The sequence below is a fragment of the Puma concolor genome, chromosome E1, assembly GCF_028749965.1.
Source record: "Puma concolor isolate L17-30 chromosome E1, mPumCon1.1.hap2, whole genome shotgun sequence".
Lineage (NCBI taxonomy): Eukaryota > Metazoa > Chordata > Mammalia > Carnivora > Felidae > Puma > Puma concolor.
Window position 1 is genome coordinate 26306231 of NC_141680.1, and position 17891 is coordinate 26324121.

Sequence of the window (17891 nt, forward strand, 5' to 3'; positions counted from 1 at the left end):
TAATTTGTTGGCATATAATTTTTCATAGTATTCCCTGATAATTGTTTGTATCTCTGAGCGATTGGTTGTAATAATTCCATTTTCATTCATGATTTTATCTATTTGCGTCATCTCCCTTTTCTTCTTGAGAAGCCTGGCTAGAGGTTTGGCAATTTTGTTTATTTTTTCAAAAAACCAACTCTTGGTTTCGTTGATCTGCTCTACAGTTTTTTTTAGATTCTATATTGTTTATTTCTGCTCTGATCTTCATTATTTCTCTTCTTCTGCTGGGTTTAGGCTGCCTTTGCTCTTCTGCTTCTAGTTCCTTTAGGTGTGCTGTTAGATTTTGTATTTGGGATTTTTCTTGTTTCTTGACATAGGCCTGGATTGCAATGTATTTTCCTCTCAGGACTGCCTTCGCTGCGTCCCAAAGCGTTTGGATTGTTGTATTTTCATTTTCGTTTGTTTCCATATATTTTTTAATTTCTTCTCTAATTGCCTGGTTGACCCACTCATTCGTTAGTAGGGTGTTCTTTAACCTCCATGTTTTTGGAGGTTTTCCAGACTTTTTCCTGTGGTTGATTTCAAGCTTCATAGCATTGTGGTCTGAAAGTATGCATGGTATCATTTCAATTCTTGTAAACTTATGAAGGGCTGTTTTGTGACCCAGTATATGATCTATCTTGGAGAATGTTCCATGTGCACTCGAGAAGAAAGTATATTCTGTTGCTTTGGGATGCAGAGTTCTAAATATATCTGTCAAGTCCATCTGATCCAATGTCTCATTCAGGGCCCTTGTTTCTTTATTGACCGTGTGTCTAGATGATCTATCCATTTCTGTAAGTGGGGTGTTAAAGTCCCCTGCAATTACCACACTCTTCTCAATAAGGTTGCTTATGTTTATGAGTAATTGTTTTATATATTTGGGGGCTCCGGTATTCGGCGCATAGACATTTATAATTGTTAGCTCTTCCTGATGGATAGACCCTGTCACTATTATATAACGTCCTTCTTCATCTCTTGTTACACCCTTTAATTTAAAGTCTAGTTTGTCTGATATAAGTATGGCTACTCCAGCTTTCTTTTGGCTTCCAGTAGCATGATAAATAGTTCTCCATCCCCTCACTCTCAATCTAAAGGTGTCCTCAGGTCTAAAATGAGTCTCTTGTAGACAGCAAATAGATGGGTCTTGTTTTTTTATCCATTCTGATACCCTATGTCTTTTGGTTGGCGCATTTAGTCCATTTACATTCAGTGTTATTATAGAAAGATGTGGGTTTAGAGTCATTGTGATGTCTGTATGTTTTATGCTTGTAGTGATGTCTCTGGTACTTCGTCTCACAGGGTCCCCCTTAGGATCTCTTGTAGGGCTGGTTTAGTGGTGACAAATTCCTTCAGTTTTTGTTTGTTTGGGAAGACCTTTATCTCACCTTCTATTCTAAATGACAGACTTGCTGGATAAAGGATTCTCGGCTGCATATTTTTTCTGTCTAGCACACTGAAAATCTCGTGCCAATTCTTTCTGGCCTGCCAAGTTTCAAAAGAGAGATCAGTCATGAGTCTTATAGGTCTCCCTTTATATGTGAGGGCACGTTTACCCCTTGCTGCTTTCAGAATTTTCTCTTTATCCTTGTATTTTGCCAGTTTCACTATGATATGTCGTGCAGAAGATCGATTCAAGTTACGTCTGAAGGGAGTTCTCTGTGCCTCTTGGATTTCAATGCCTTTTTCCTTCCCCACTTCAGGGAAGTTCTCAGCTATAATTTCTTCAAGTACCCCTTCAGCACCTTTCCCTCTCTCTTCCTCCTCTGGGATACCAATTATGCGTATATTATTTCTTTTTAGTGTATCACTTAGTTCTCTAATTTTCCCCTCATACTCCTGGATTTTTTTATCTCTCTTTTTCTCAGCTTCCTCTTTTTCCATAACTTTATCTTCTAGTTCACCTATTCTCTCCTCTGCCTCTTCCATCCGAGCCGTGGTGGTTTCCATTTTGTTATGCATTTCGTTTAAAGCGTTTTTCAGCTCCTCGTGACTGTTCCTTAGTCCCTTGATCTCTGTAGCAAGAGATTCTCTGCTGTCAGCTATACTGTTTTCAAGCCCAGCGATTAATTTTATGACTATTATTCTAAATTCACTTTCTGTTATATTATTTAAATCCTTTTTGATCAGCTCATTAGCTGTTGTTATTTCCTGGAGATTCTTCTGAGGGGAATTCTTCTGCTTGGTCATTTTGGATAGTCCCTGGCGTGGTGAGGACCTGCAGGGCACTTCCCCTGTGCTGTGGTGTATAACTGCAGTTTTCTCGGTTTTAGACATGAAAGAATTTACATGCTAAATTGAACAACTATGAATACTAATGTTTCCCCTGAATAATATAAAATGTGTCTTGGGGTGCCTGGGGGACTCAGTCGGCTAAGCATCCGACTTCGGCTCAGGTCATGATCTCATGGTTCCTGAGCTCGAGCCCCGCGTGTCAGGCTCTGTGCTGACAGCTCAGAGCCTGAAGCCTGCTTCAGATTCTTTATCTCCCTCTCTCTCTGCCCTTCCCCCGCTCATGCTCCATCTCTCTCAACAATAAATAAATATTGTTTTAAAAATGTATCTATTGTCGGAAATCTTCAAAAAAGTAAAAATCATCTCCTACCAAGAATTTTGCATACTCTCTTGGAAACCTTTCCTGCTTTATGTTTCTGTCATGACAAAGAGTTCATATTAGACAAAAATTTATACATGTTGAGTTCATTCATTTGGTATGTGTGCATGTGTCTATTCTGTGCAGATACTATTAAAAAAAGAGTGGCACCTGGGAGGCTCAGCTGGTTAAGCGTCCAACTTGATTTTGGCTCAGGTTATTCAAGCTCTGTGTCAGGTTCGACACTAGCAGCACAGAGCCTGCTTAGGATTCTCTCTCTCTCTCTGCCTCTGTCTCATTCTCTCTCTCTCTCTCAAAACATATAAACAGTTGAAAACTTAAAATTAAAAAAGATAAATCAGAATGCAGACAACATATTTTATACATTTTTTTTCTTTCAGAGTGTGGCAGTTTAAATGGCACCTGGGTGGCTCAGGCAGTTAAGCATCTTGTTTGGGCTCAGGTCATCATTTCGCAAACCGGTTTGTGAGTCTGCGCTATGCATCGAGCTCTGTGCTGACAATGAAGAGCCTGTTTGGGATTCTCTCTGTCTCTCCCCTCTCTCCCTGTCCCTACCCTGCTTGCTCTCTCTCTCAAAATAAATAAATAAGCTAAAAAACAAAAAAAAATTCAATGTTGCAGCTTCAAATTTAGTTTTTCATTTCACAGATAAAGAACCTTATTTACATCACCAGAAATTTTACTTAATGAAAAGAATAAATGTTTATTTCCTCTCTTTCTACTCAAAAAGACCTAAAATATACCAAAAATTCGCAATCAACCTGGTATGGCCTAAAACAGATTTCACTTTGTATTCCTTAGAAACACAGGTTTTGCTAAACTAAATCTAGGATATCACCTTTATTAAACTGAAACGTAAGGGCAAAAATTTCTTCCAGTTCTTCACAGAAATCAGCTGTAAGTCATTCAGAAGATTCTAAGCATATTTTTTTTTTGTTACTTGGCTTTTTTTCTTAATTTTCCCTTAAAATATTTTCTTCAATGGGGCGCCTGGGTGGCGCAGTCGGTTAAGCGTCCGACTTCAGCCAGGTCACGATCTCGCGGTCTGTGAGTTCGAGCCCCGCGTCGGGCTCTGGGCTGATGGCTCAGAGCCTGGAGCCTGTTCCCAATTCTGTGTCTCCCTCTCTCTCTGCCCCTCCTCCGTTCATGCTCTGTCTCTCTCTGTCCCAAAAATAAATAAACGTTGGAAAAAAAATGTTTAAAAAAAATATTTTCTTCCATAGTTTATAATTTAAAGAGCATCTGCTCTGCCTTAATACCACTATTGCTGCTGTGATTTTATACTTTCTCTCAACTCTTCATACTTTAAGTTCCTCTCACCCCTCTAAAATGAATTCTTCCCCTTCATCCCCCTCCTCATCTTCATATGCATCGAGCTATTCTTTCCAGCTGCCTTCTCCTTCTTTGCTTCCATGAATGCATACCCGAGAATTGTCTACTCCCACCAAACTTTCTAAATTTCAATCCTGTACCTTCCTCTCTGTTGTCATTACACTGATTTCTATTATGATTTTGAGGACTTCCATTTCTTCCTAAGATTCTTTTTATCATTATAAGGAGCAAGAGGATGGTATGGGGTGGGGGGAGTATAAAACAAAACAACTTACCTTTGCAAGACCAAGGACACCTAATGTCTTGAGAGAAGGTTTCAGAAGAGATTTAGATGATGGTAAAACAGGAAGACGATCACCATATACTCTGGCTGGTGTTTTGGAAAGAGTTTCAGCCATATCTTAATTTTCAGAATCAGGAATGTTGTCCTTAGATAAGGTTCCACCTTCTGGTTTCACAGTGCCACGTTTTGCTCTCACTTAGTAGAAAACAAAGTAAAGAGGACATGAAAATATCTGTAACTTCAAATTAGTGAATAACACAAGAATGGACAAGAATTAGTGAATAATACAAGTCTTCCAATAGCTTACCATTTTTAATGAATTGCCAAGAAGAATGCAGTGGCTTTGCTACGTGTGGTTTCAGGACATTCTAGAATAGAATTAATAGCTTTAAGGATTACAAGAATCCAATTCAATAAAATCATTGTAATATTCACCATTAACAAATGAGCACCATTACACAAGGAACACAGGCTTTGGAATCGTTCAAATGTAGATTCACATCTCAGTTATGCCGTTTACTATTTATTACCAGTCTCCATTTTTTCATGTGGTGAGGATTACAAGAGATCTCATAGGTAGTCTCAAAATGTTACTCGCCGTACCTGTAACTGATTAATATCGGGTAAATGCTTTACCAAAGTAATCTCAGATAAACATTGAACCCTAGATAATCGAAAGCATGTTGAAAAAACTAACACTAAGAAATTTAAATATGTTATCTTGTGAAGTGTTTGCATGATTTAGACTGGCATGAACTATCTCTTGTAAGAGTAAATATACAAACTTACTCTTCAGTGGTATCTTATGTCGGTAAGTTGGAATTGCAAACAGTTTAAGTTGCTTCTGTTTCTCAAAACACTAAGGACAAATATGACTGTTTAAATGTAGCTCCTTACAGGACCACTGGGTAGCTCAGTCAGTTAGGTGACCCACTTTTGATTTCAGCTCAGGTCATGAACTCACTGTTAGTGGGGTTCAAGCCACAAAACAGGCTCTGTGCTGACAGTGCAGAACCTGCTTAAGATTCCCTCCTTCCCTCTCTGTCTGCCCCTCCCTACTAGCACTTGCTCATTCTCTCTCTCTCTCCCTCCCTTTCCAGGAGAAATACAAACATTACAAAAACATTTAGCTCAGCTCCTTCCAAGAAAGAGAAAAAAAGAATAATAAACCTTGTGGGGCAATAAGTCATGGATGAAAACCACACACAGACAGTAGAATTCCATAACCAATATGTTGACAACGGAGTTGACAGAAAGTGATGTACTAAAAGAACAGACACTAAAGAAATTTTTTCTGCAAGGAAACATTATTGTAGGGGTAAACCATGAAAAAAAGCATGGTGGGGGGAACACGTAGGTGGCTCAGTCAGTTCAGCGTCCAACTTCAGCTCATGAGTCATGATCTCACGGTTTGTGGGTTTGAGACCCATATTGAGCTCTGTGTTGACAGCTGGGAGCCTGGAGCCTGCTTTGGATTCTGTGTCTCCCTCTGTCTCTGCCCCTAACCTGCTTGCACTCTGTCTCTCTCTCTCCCTCCAAAATAAATAAACTTTAAAAACATCAAAAATACCTTTAAAAAGCATGGGGGGAGAAGAGGAAAAAAGGAAATAAAAATAAAACATGACCAATCAATCAAGCATGAGCTTAAGACAAGGAAGAAAAGGAGAAATGTGAGCAAAATAAGGTAAGTGGAAACAACATACACTTTTTAACGGGTACATAAGTAGGATTGGGAATATACTATGAACAATAGTCTTTTTTAAACCTTTTAAAGATATATATAAAAACTATACGTAAAACAGATGCTTCGATTCACAGTATGTCTCTAATAATACTGACTTTTATCACTCTACAGTTACCTGCTTACAAATACTGTAATAAAGAATTTAAGTTTTTTTCACTATAAAAAAATGTTCAATTACTGGCATCTATCCCTTCCAAAAAGCTATAAATTATTACTAGACTAACAAAAGAACAGAAAAAGAAAGGTTCTTAACACATCAACTTTCACTATGGAAAAAGAATTGGGAATGAGAATTCTAGGAAGAAATGTGAACCTTCAAAGGATGTATGTAATGGGACACAGATGGGGTTAAACAAACAAAGGCTGAGGACTTTTTCTCTGCAATTCTAAGCTCACAATGGGAGGATACTAAAAATATACTGTAACCTTCTTTCGTATGTAACTCCTGATTTCCTCAATAGAATTCATTTGCGTTTATACGTATTAAACACTAAAACGGAATATAAACTGAAGCCTTACTGTTTAAATTCACATATTTAATTGTGATATATCATGCGTATTTCGTTGCTTTTTAAACTCCATTCTACGGAATTCCATTTCCCTACTCATTTATTCACATTCAAAAACTATGACATTGCTTCTTCCAAGCAAGACTTTATTCTAGGAGCTCCAGAAGTCAAACAAGTATGTTTCCTAACCTCCAGTAGCTTATAATGATTTAGGGGTTTTGAAATGAATATTTAAATAAATATCAGATGTCTGAAATTTTAAATTTTAGAATCTGACACAAGGACTAGGAGGAGATATTTTTAAAAGCTAGAATATGAAAGACATCTGAAAGTAGAAATTTGACAACTTAGCTATGAAGAGCCTCTGCTCATAGAGCTACTCTTTTCAGCAAAATACATATCCTTCAGGGAGATGCACAATTTTAACTTACTCTTCGTGGAGTTATTTCAAAACTACAGGGAAACACCTTTGTGAAGTAAATGTTGAGAAATAATGTAAACATCTAAATTTCTACATTTTCTAATATTATTTTAGTCTAAATGTAGAACAAAGGATAGAGCCAAAGAAAAATCCTGTATCTCACCAAAATAAAACTTGCCCTGGGCGGGGGCAACCTACAATAGATAATTGGACCCAATAAGATTTCATTTAGGCATGAGTATTATCAGTCATGTTACTATCACAGTAAGAATCCTTATCCTTAACCAAATGTCATATTTCCTCCATTATGGGAAAGCTTTTCCCAATATAATTTGACGGTCATTATATATTTTCCAGCCCATTCTTTTATCAGCTTCCACCTCTAGGATTTACCAAAGTAAAACAAAACAAAACATTCAACGCATCATGTATCTGTAAAGTGGTTTGTTCTTGCTAACTTTCCATGACACACATAAAATTGATGATACACAGCCTCCTCTTAAATTTTCAGAGTAAATAAGGGAGAAAACTAAATTCAGAGCAGGAAAGTGAGTTTCACAGGAGGGTACTTTACCTTAGTACCAAAATCTAAGTCTTGGCTAGCTGATGTAGACCATGAATCATCAGAAGCAGGTTTGTCGGAAAGTCTGTAGAGCAAAAATATACAACAAAAACATATTCATTTATTTAAAAACAAAATTTAAAAAATTAAGTGAAAGTTCAGCTGTTTATTAAACAAAGTTTCTTGGTATAATTAAAAGGTGGCCTCTGGTTTTTTCATTAAGTTTTATTTTAATTCCAGTAATAGTAACATCCAGGGTTATTTTAGTTTATTAATATAGTGATTCACCAACTACATACTCACCCCGTGCTCATCATGCAAGGGAACTCCTTCATCCCCATCACCTCTTTCACCACTCCCACCACTCACCTCTTCTCTGGGAACCATCTGTTTGTTCTCTGCAGTTAAGAGCCTATTTCTTGGTTTGTCTCTCCCTTTTTTTTCTCCCTCTGCTCAATTGTTGTTTCTTAAGTGCTACATGAGTAAAGTCATATGGTATTTCTCTTTCCCTGAATTTGCTTACCATACTACTCTCGGGCTCCATCCAGGTGATTGAAAATGGCAAGAGTTCATTGTTTCATGGTTCAGTAATATTCCAGTGTGTGTGTGTGTGTGTGTGTGTGTGTGTGTGTATGGATTACGTATACACACACACATACATACATACATACAGGACATCTTCTTCGTTCACTCATTTGTCAATGGACACTTGCGCTGGCTATTGGAAATAATGCTGCAGTAAACACAGGGGTGTGTGTGTCCCATGGAATTCGTGTTTTTGTATTCTTTTGGGTAGTATCCAGTAGTGCAAATATTGAATCATAGGAGACTTCTGTTTTTAATTTTTTGAGGAAGCTCCATACTGTTTTCCACAGGGGCCGCACGCATTTGCATTTCCACCAAAAGTGCAAGAGGTTTCCTTTGTCTCCACATCCTCGCAAACACTTGCTTCTTGTGTCTTGGAGTGTAGCCATTCTGACAGGTGTGACGTGGTATCTCATTGTAGTTTTGGGGAGCATCTTTCCATGTGTCTGTTGATCATCTGTATGTTGTCTTTGGAAAAATGTCTGGTTATGTCTTCTGCTCAATTTGAAACTGGGCTTTTAAAAAAAAAAAATTTAAAAAAAAAAAAAAAAGGGGCGCCTGGGTGGCGCAGTCGGTTAAGCGTCCGACTTCAGCCAGGTCACGATCTCGCGGTCCGGGAGTTCGAGCCCCGCGTCAGGCTCTGGGCTGGTGGCTCAGAGCCTGGAGCCTGTTTCCGATTCTGTGTCTCCCTCTCTCTCTGCCCCTCCCCCGTTCATGCTCTGTCTCTCTCTGTCCCAAAAATAAAAATAAAAAACGTTGAAAAAAAAATTAAAAAAAAAAAAAAAAGAAACTGGGCTTTTTGGGGGGGGGGATGTTGACTTGTATCAATTTTTTAGACGTTGTGGATACTAACACTTTACTGGATTTGCAAAACATTTGCAAATGTGTTCTCCTATCCTAGAGCTTGCCTTTTAGTTTTGACAGTTTCCTTCACTGTGCAAAACTTTTGTGGGTTCATGTAGTCCCCATAGTTTATTCTTGCTTTATTTCCCTTGGCTCAGGAGACATAACTAGTAAAATGTTGCCACAGCAAAAGTCAGAGAAATGACGGCCTGTGTTCTCTTCAAGGATTTTTTATGGTTTCAGGTCTTACACTTAGGTATTTAATTCATTTTGAGTTTATTTCTGTGTATGGTAAAGAAATTGGTCCAGGTTCATTCTTTGGCATGTGGTTTGTCCAGTTTTCCCAACACCATTTGGTGAAGAGACTGCCTTTTCCTCACTGGATAGTCTTCCCTGTTTGTGGAAGATGAACTGACCATACAGTGGTGGATTTAATTCTGGCTTTTCGGTTCTATTCCATTGAGCTATGTGGCTATTTTTTTACGCCAGTACCCACCATACTGTTTAGATTACTACAGCTTTGAAATAAAACTTGAAAGCTGAGATGGTGGTACCTCCAGGTTTCCTCAATATTGCTTTGGCCATTCAAGGTTTTTTGTGGTTCTATACAACGTTTAAGATTGTTTGTCTACCTCTGTTGCAAATGCTGTTGGTATGTTGACAGGGCTTGCATTACACCTGTAGATTGCTTTGGGTAGTGTAGACACTTTAAAATATGTATTTTTCCCATCTATGAGCATTGTATGTCTTTCTCTTTCCGTCACCTTCAATTTCTTTCATAAATGTTTTACGGTTTTCAGAGTATAGGTCTTTCAACATTTGGACCCTGTTAAAGAAATTGTGGTTTATATACACAATGAAGTACTATGTGGCAATGAGAAAGAATGAAATATGGCCCTTTGTAGCAACATGGATGGAACTGGAGAGTGTTATGCTAAGTGAAATAAGCCATACAGAGAAAGACAGATAACATACGGTTTCACTCTTATGTGGATCCTGAGAAACTTAACAGAAACCCATGGGGGAGGGGAAGGAAAAAAAGAGAGGTTAGATTGGAAGATAGCCAACTCATAAGAGACTCTTAAAAACTGAGAACAAACTGAGTGTCGATGGGGGTGGGAGGGAAAGGAGAGTGGGTGGTGAGTATTAAGGAGGGTAACTTTTGGGATGAGCACTGCGTTTTGGATGGAAACCAATACGACAACAAACTTCATATATTGAAAAAAAAATTAAGTTCTCTATTTTGCCTCCACCTCTCCTAACCTGTGAAATCTCCAGGAAAGACCCAGTCTGAGTTTCCATAACCAAGCGTGACAGGCAGGGAGTTCTCTGAAATGGTTGAAAATTATATCTATAAACGTTACCAGAATGACTTCTCACCTCACATCTGTCAGAATGGCTCAGTTTCAACACACAGGAAACAACAAGGGTTGCTCAGGGTGTGGAGAAAAAAAACCCATGTGCACTGGTCATGGAATGTAAATTGGTATCGCCACAATGAAAGCCAGTAAGGAAGGGCCTCAACAAATTAAAAATACAAATACCATAGGATCCAATAATTCCACTACTGGGTATTTATTTACCCAAGGGAAATGGAAATACTAATTTGAAAAGATATATGCACCCCTATCTTTATTATAGCATTATTTACAAAAGGCAAGATATGGAAGCAACCCAAGTGTCCACCAACACATGAACAGACCACACACACACACACACACACACACAATGGAATATTATGCCACTATAAAACAGAATGAGATCGTGCCAACACATGAACAGACCACACACACACACACACACACACACACACACACACACACAATGGAATATTATGCCACTATAAAACAGAATGAGATCGTGCCATCTGAAACATCATGGATATACCTAGACGGTAGGAGGCTAAGTGAAATAAGTCAGACAGAGAAAGACAAATCTTATATGGTTTCATTTCTATGTAGAATCTAAAAAAGGGAACAAATGAACAAACAGAGAAAGAGCAGAAACAGACCCATAAATGCAGAGATTTGACTCTGGCCAGAAGGGAGGGGAGGTGGGGGATGGACAAAATTGGTGAAGGGGAGAGGGAAGTTCATGGTTCGAGTTATAGAATGAATAAATCACAAGGCTCAAAGGTACAGCATAGGGAAGCTAGTCAGTGGTATCGTAATAGCATCATACATTACCAGATGGGAGCTACCCTTATGGCGAGCATGATGGAACATCCAGAGTTGTTGCATCACATATTACATTGTGTGTCAGGTAGACCTCTGTTTAAGTAAATATATCCAAGTTAAGGTTTCTATGTTATGAGTGGTAGTACTAACTAGAGATTGAAAGATTAAAAGTTCCCAAGGCCAACTTTGTTCCTACACTGGTCTTGCCTTATTTAGGTCCATAATAACTAGCAAGACTTTCCAAGCCTTCAGGGGCATTCAGCTACCCAAGGAGAGAGACTGCGGACAAATTGGTCCTGGTAGTTGTGCCTCTATTTCTTTACATGCTGCCTGAATATTTTCTTCCCTATGAGCTCCCACTCCTACATCACTCTTTGGCACGGTTCTGTGGCATTCCCCAACCTTTCAATCTTTAGCCTATGAAGGCACAGACTCCTACAACAAAGATGGGCTCAAATGACCGAGGGTAGGAGCCATGTCCTGCTCCTGGAGAACAAGCGAATTGGGAGTCTCAGTCATCCACACAGTCACCTCAACATAGGCATGTTATCACCTATCCAGATGAAGCTCCCTTACTGATTTGACAAGTCAATCCTAGCCCTTCCCAGCCCTACAGGTACATGGGAAGGGCATCACAGATTTAGGAAAAGAGGTGGAGTGAGGAGACAACTTGCCTTGGGCCATAAATCTCTGTAGTTCAGAATCTCCACCCCCCAACCCCAATTCCTTGGGAGGATCTAAGCTATCTTCCCTAAGTTGGGGTGGAAGTCGATGATATCATATTTCTATTTGCTGTAAACACTCGTCCCAGCAGCTCAAATGATTTTTAATCTCTCTCATCAGAAAATCTGAGGTATGCTCGCACCTTCAATGAAACCAACACACGCAAAAGCAGAAACCTGGTCAGGACACTCTTGAACTCTCTATTTGAATATGCCATTCTAAACAAATCCCCTAATCCTAGGTCCTTCATTCCTGTCATTCACCTTTATCTCACTTGGCATAAACCCCCATATTCTGACATCTTTTCTAAAACTCTTATTCTTATCCAACTCAGTGTTGTTCTTATTGAAACCTGGTCTCCTCTGCTAATTTGATTCTTACCCTCCGTCATTGTATTCATTAGACCCACTTCACAGCTTTCTATTATTAAAACATTTGCCTGCAAGATGAAGACAAAAAACAAAGAAAGAAAGGAAGTAAAGAAAAAAAAGAAAAGAACCCAAATTTAAATCTCATTTCTGTCACTTATCATATCCAACTAGGCCACTTCAATCTCTTTTGAGTTTCAAATTCTCCATGGGTACAACCATTGGACAAGGAGGTTAAACATAGGTTGAAGTACCAGAGGGTATTGTGATGAATTAATCTCTGAGGTTCACTAAGTCTTGAGATTATAAGTGCTTTTGATTTGGCCTCTGGAAAAATGGAGAGTCCTTAGCTGGCACGATTGGAAAAATTAATGGAAAAAAAAAAAGAAAACCAGAGAAGAAAGTAAAAATGCAAAAACACAGTATAGAAAAATCATGGGGAAAAAAATCGCCAAAAAAAGAAAAAAGCTTCTTAGAACCGGTCAACCAGCCTGGGAACTTAGGCAACAGAGAATCATATAGCAATATCCTTGAAATAGAGGCTGAATTTAATTAACATAACATGGTCTACAACTAGATATCCTTCCCTTACAGAAAACTCATGTGTCTCAAGAGGAGGAGATATCACCACATCTAAGGATATGCCTGACTTGATCTTGCTTATTATGTAAAAGCCATGACACCATGGCCATAGCTGACATCCACCTCAAAATCTCTGATGATAAAAACAAGGGATTAGTTACCACTGCACTAATTACTTTTGTTAGCACTACTGGTCAAATATATAAGGCCAAATGCTTGGACTAACCTGGGTTCTTAATAAAACCCTAGAGTTCCGACATCATTATCTTTGACATTCTGAGTTGATCTGCCCTAGGATCTGTATCTTCATCTTAGTGCTGCTGAGGAACCAGAGAATGGATGTGGAAGCTACACAAGCTGACAGACAAACCCCTCAGTTACTCATTAACTATGGAATCATGGGTCAAGTAATCAACCTCCCTGATCCACAGTTGCCAAAGTAATAAAAAGTAGGCTACAATAACACAGAAACTTTGCAAAGCTATGCAATGACTGTATAACTTAACAGATGTTATGCATGGGATACAGTGTCTAGTCCAGGGTAGAACACTCAACAACTGCTTTTGTTCTCTGCGTTCCCTTAGAAGACACATACTTTTCAGTTCATTCCTTTCCATTCCTTTCCTTTAATTTTCTGTTTCATTTCATTTCATTCCTTTATACTTTGAGAGTGAGTGCACACAGAAGGAGGGAATGATATCCCAAGTAGGCTGTCAGTGCAAAATCCGACATGGGGCTTGAACTCACAAACCTGAGTTGAAATCAAGAGTCACACCCTTAACCAACTGAGCCCCCAGGTGCCCCAACAAATTTCATTTTTACAAATCCATAAAAATCCTACCTGGTCATAGAGTCTTCCTCAGCATTCTTATCTGCTCCTAAAGAAGAAAGCAAAATACATGTTAAATCAACAATCGAAAAATAGAGGAAACTACAAGTGTACAGCTTATGATTTGTTAAAAAGTATTGCTTTGGGACCACACCTGGAAACCACACTACAGTGAATGGTAATTATACCATTGGTAGGCTTAAAGCACTAAGAAATCTTACTTTCTCCTCTATATTGACCAAAAGCAAGAATAGGTTTTATCGGAATTTGACACCTACAGGTGAACTGATGTTTACAATGACCATCACTGACCGACTCTATGACACTGGAGGAAAATGGTATCGTTAGGAGAATGATGACCATAAGCTGACAATGTCAAACTGAAATTAGCATTAATTTTCTGGACCTCCACTATGAGAGGAGTTAAAAGAGAGTATGCTTACTTTGCAGTCACACAGCAGAACTTCCCCAGCCCTTCAGTAGAGACTGTTCAGATTTAGGATGAAACACCCCCTCACAAAGTGTGCTCTATAGAGCTAGAGCTCTATAGCTATTGTACTTTGCCGCATGGCCAAACCATAGCAAACAGACTCTCCCTGGCCTTATTTCCAATGGCAAGGTAAGTAAGAAGGATTTGGCATTCCAGTTTGATAAAGTTCTAACCTCTTGAGACTGTCTCCTTCCATTGCTAAAGAGTCTAACTAGACCCACCGCACATCACAGAGGAGGATGATCCTAATGTGAGTGCTGTGTAGTGGTTCATGATGTCAGTTTTCTCGACCCTCGCCATTAGGTGACACACATCTAGAGAAATCATGCTTTTTTCATGGAAGGCAGAAGTCATCAGATCCTCTCCTGATGAGCAACTAAACAAAACAAAGTGCAAAGAATATCTTGAATGCCTACATTCAATTACCGGGGAATTTTCACTTTCTAAACATTCAAAGATATCCACTGTATGATTCTTACTATATGACACTCTGGAAAGAGCAAGACTATGGAGGTAAGGGTTGGGGTGAATGTAGGGATAAAGGGGCACAGCACAGAGGACTTTTAAGGCAGTGAAACTCTTTCACAGGATACCACAAAGGTGGATTCACATCATTACACATTTGTGAAAACTCATAGAATTTATAACACCAAGGCTGAACACTAATGCAAATTAGAGACTTAGCCTGAAAATGATGAGTTAGCGTCCGTATAAAATGCATCACAGTTCTCAGGGTGCCTGGGTGGCTCAGTTGGTTCAGCGTCCAAGTCTGGATGTGAGCTCAGGTCATGATGTCACAGTTCATTGGATCAAGTCCTGCACCAGGCTCTGTGCTGACAGCACAAGATTCTTTCTCCCCTCTCTCTCTGCCCCTTTGCTGCCAACACACATGCATGCTCTCTCCCTCAAAATTAAACAAAGGAATTGAAAAAAATATACTACTAAAATGGACCACTGTCGTGCAAGATGTTGACAACAACAGGGGAGGTTAGGCGTGTACGGGAGCATGGTATGGTATATGGAGACTCTCTGTACTTTCTATTATATTTTGCTGTGAACTTAAAACTGCTGTGAAAAATAAGGCTTATTAAATGTATAAAACAAGAACAACAACAAAACACGGTATCCATTGAAGCTACTCTTAGCATATAAAACACATGATACAGTCACCTTAAAAATTAAGATAGAGGAGGAGAGGGAAGATGGCGGCGTAGGAGGACGCTGGGCTCACCGCGTGTCCTGCTGATCACTTAGATTCCACCTACACCTGCCTAAATAACCCAGAAAACCACCAGAGGATTAGCAGAACGGAGTCGCCAGAGCCAAGCGCAGACGAGAGGCCCACAGAAGAGGGTAGGAAGGGCGGCGAGGTGGTGCGCGCTCCACAGACTGGCGGGAGGGAGCCCGGGCGGAGGGGCGGCTCGCCGGCCAAGCAGAGCCCCCGAGTCTGGCTTGCAAAAAGTGGAGGGACCTGACGGACTGTGTTCTGACAGCAAGCGCGACTTAGCATCTGGGAGGTCATAAGTTAACAGCTCTGCTCAGAAAGCGGGAAGGCTGGAGGACAAAGGGAAGGAGAGCTGCTGAGCCCCCTGACAACAGAGCTCAGTTTGGTGGGGAACAAAGGCGCTCGCCAGCGCCATCTACCCCGCCCATCCCCCAGCCAAAATCCCAAAGAGAACCAGTTCCTGCCAGGGAAATTGCTCGCTCCGCGCAAACACCCAACTCTGCGCTTCTGGAGAGCCAAACCTCCGGCAGCGGATCTGCCTCCCTCCTGCTGCCACAGGGCCCCTCCTGAAGTGGATCACCTAAGGAGAAGCAAGCTAAGCCTGCCCCTCCTGCCCCTGTGCACCTTGCCTACCCACCCCAGCTAAGACGCCAGATCCCCAGCATCACAAGCCTGGCAGTGTGCAAGTAGCCCAGACGGGCCACCCCACCCCACAGTGAATCCCGCCCCTAGGAGAGGGGAAGAGAAGGCACACACCAGTCTGACTGTGGACACAGCAGTGGGCTGGGGGCAGACATCAGGTCTGACTGAGGCTCCGCCCACCAACTCCAGTTATACACCACAGCACAGGGGAAGTGCCCTGCAGGTCCTCACCACGCCAGGGACTATCCAAAATGACCAAGCGGAAGAATCCCCCTCAGAAGAATCTCCAGGAAATAACAACAGCTAATGAGCTGATCAAAAAGGATTTAAATAATATAACAGAAAGTGAATTTAGAATAATAGTCATAAAATTAATCGCTGGGCTTGAAAACAGTATAGCTGACAGCAGAGAATCTCTTGCTACAGAGATCAAGGGACTAAGGAACAGTCACGAGGACATGAAAAACGCTTTAAACGAAATGCATAGGAAAATGGGAACCACCACGGCTCGGATGGAAGAGGCAGAGGAACTAGAAGATAAAGTTATGGAAAAAGAGGAAGCTGAGAAAAAGAGAGATAAAAAAATCCAGGAGTATGAGGGGAAAATTAGAGAACTAAGTGATACACTAAAAAGAAATAATATACGCATAATTGGTATCCCAGAGGAGGAAGAGAGAGGGAAAGGTGCTGAAGGGGTACTTGAAGAAATTATAGCTGAGAACTTCCCTGAAGTGGGGAAGGAAAAAGGCATTGAAATCCAAGAGGCACAGAGAACTCCCTTCAGACGTAACTTGAATCGATCTTCTGCACGACATATCATAGTGAAACTGGCAAAATACAAGGATAAAGAGAAAATTCTGAAAGCAGCAAGGGGTAAACGTGCCCTCACATATAAAGGGAGACCTATAAGACTCGTGACTGATCTCTCTTTTGAAACTTGGCAGGCCAGAAAGAATTGGCACGAGATTTTCAGTGTGCTAGACAGAAAAAATATGCAGCCGAGAATCCTTTATCCAGCAAGTCTGTCATTTAGAATAGAAGGTGAGATAAAGGTCTTCCCAAACAAACAAAAACTGAAGGAATTTGTCACCACTAAACCAGCCCTACAAGAGATCCTAAGGGGGACCCTGTGAGACAAAGTACCAGAGACATCACTACAAGCATAAAACATACAGACATCACAATGACTCTAAACCCACATCTTTCTATAATAACACTGAATGTAAATGGATTAAATGCGCCAACCAAAAGACATAGGGTATCAGAATGGATAAAAAAACAAGACCCATCTATTTGCTGTCTACAAGAGACTCATTTTAGACCTGAGGACACCTTTAGATTGAGAGTGAGGGGATGGAGAACTATTTATCATGCTACTGGAAGCCAAAAGAAAGCTGGAGTAGCCATACTTATATCAGACAAACTAGACTTTAAATTAAAGGGTGTAACAAGAGATGAAGAAGGACATTATATAATAATTACAGGGTCTATCCATCAGGAAGAGCTAACAATTATAAATGTCTATGCGCCGAATACCGGAGCCCCCAAATATATAAAACAATTACTCATACACATAAGCAACCTTATTGAGAAGAATGTGGTAATTGCAGGGGACTTTAACACCCCACTTACAGAAATGGATAGATCATCTAGACACATGGTCAATAAAGAAACAAGGGCCCTGAATGAGACATTGGATCAGATGGACTTGACAGATATATTTAGAACTCTGCATCCCAAAGCAACAGAATATACTTTCTTCTCGAGTGCACATGGAACATTCTCCAAGATAGATCATATACTGGGTCACAAAACAGCCCTTCATAAGTTTACAAGAATTGAAATCATACCATGCATACTTTCAGACCACAATGCTATGAAGCTTGAAATCAACCACAGGAAAAAGTCTGGAAAACCTCCAAAAACATGGAGGTTAAAGAA

General features: G+C 40.1%; 1 long non-coding RNA gene across 4 annotated transcripts in view; it reads right to left on the reverse strand.

Annotated features, from left to right (window-relative positions):
• Positions 1–14065, reverse strand: part of LOC147574217 (uncharacterized) — a 38584-nt gene extending 24519 nt beyond the window's left edge. Inside the window, exons 1-4 of one of the 4 annotated variants that reach the window (XR_015244024.1) lie at positions 13606–14065; positions 7499–7571; positions 4558–4618; positions 4243–4482 (exon numbers count right to left, since the gene is read on the reverse strand). This is a non-coding gene — a long non-coding RNA (uncharacterized LOC147574217). The remainder of the gene's footprint in view (positions 1–4242; positions 4483–4557; positions 4619–7498; positions 7572–13605) is intronic. The other 3 variants (XR_015244026.1, XR_015244025.1, XR_015244023.1) reach the window with 3 other exon arrangements.
• Positions 14066–17891: the final 3826 nt, after the last annotated feature.